The following is a 1,144-nucleotide window of genomic DNA, read 5'->3' on the forward strand; positions in this document are numbered from 1 at the left end:
TGTATTCTTCTATGTTCTATGTTCTCTATACATTTCACTCAAAATAATGTCAATAACAGGACGGATTAAAACAAAATGCAAACTGTGTTGAATGCTGGATGTGGGGAATCATGTTACTGTAGAGCCTTTACAGCACTGACATCAGGCTTTCAGCCCATCATTCACAAACCAGTCTGCACTCCCTCTTGAAACCTCTCCAATTACCCACATCCCTGTCTGATTGAAGACTGTCTGTGTGGAGTTTGCACATTCTCCCCGTGTCTGCGTGAGTTTCCTCCGGGTGCTCCAGTTTCCTCGCACAGTCCAAAGATGCGCAGGTTAGGGTGGATTTGCAACGCTCAAGAGTCAATAGTGTCCAGGTGAGTGTTGGTTATGGTTAGCCCTGAGAAATGCGGGGTTACAGGAATAGCGAAGAGGGTGAGACTTGGTGGGATGCATGATGAGCCGAATAGCCTGTTTCTACACTGTAAGAATTTAATGATCCTATACTCCATCCCATCTATATCTGTGGATGAAGAGGACTATCACCTGATTAAATATCCCCTTCAATGGGTCAACGTTTGTATTCTATCTGACAAAGAACTGCAGATGTTGCAGATCTGAGAGACAGCACAAAAATTGCTGGGAAACTCAGCAGGTCCGGAAGCATTTGTGGGGAGTGAACCTTTTGGATCAAGTGATTGTTCTTAAGGACTGAAGGCTTCTGATTCTGGTGTTTTCAGACCTGGTGACGTTTCACAAGCAATTTCTTGTTTTGTTTTCAGCCCCAGTTCAGTTGGTGACTATTACGGCCTTGGTATGTGTGTTTGGGAAAAGGGGCCGCTAAACTGCTAGCGCGGTGGTGGTGTAGTGGTGAGCATAGCTGCCTTCCAAGCAGTTGACCTGGGTTCGATTCCCGGCCATTGCAGTTTTGTGGCTTTTCCTGTGGTTTTGAAAGGAAAAGTCTTGAGCACCAACGTTGCATTCTCTGGCGAAATGGATTTGTCAAGTTGCTTTAGGGTTTTCATGGCGATGGTTCCTGTAAATTGCCATGACAATCCGGGCAGCGTTGCTCGAAAGCTTTCCTCTCTGCTGCTGCCCATTGCTTATCTGAATATTGTTCGCAACATTAGGTTCGTTTTGTTTTGTTCGAAAAGTGAGAGAT

The 1,144-nt window shown here is 45.4% G+C and overlaps 1 non-coding gene across 1 annotated transcript; it reads left to right on the forward strand.

The window, feature by feature from the left end:
* The first annotated feature begins 835 nt into the window (after nt 1–835).
* On the forward strand, nt 836–907 carry trnag-ucc. Its single transcript has one exon. It is a non-coding gene; the product is annotated as a tRNA-Gly (tRNA).
* The last annotated feature ends 237 nt before the right edge of the window (nt 908–1,144 follow it).

Source organism: Chiloscyllium plagiosum, unplaced genomic scaffold (assembly GCF_004010195.1).
Source record: "Chiloscyllium plagiosum isolate BGI_BamShark_2017 unplaced genomic scaffold, ASM401019v2 scaf_60533, whole genome shotgun sequence".
Lineage (NCBI taxonomy): Eukaryota > Metazoa > Chordata > Chondrichthyes > Orectolobiformes > Hemiscylliidae > Chiloscyllium > Chiloscyllium plagiosum.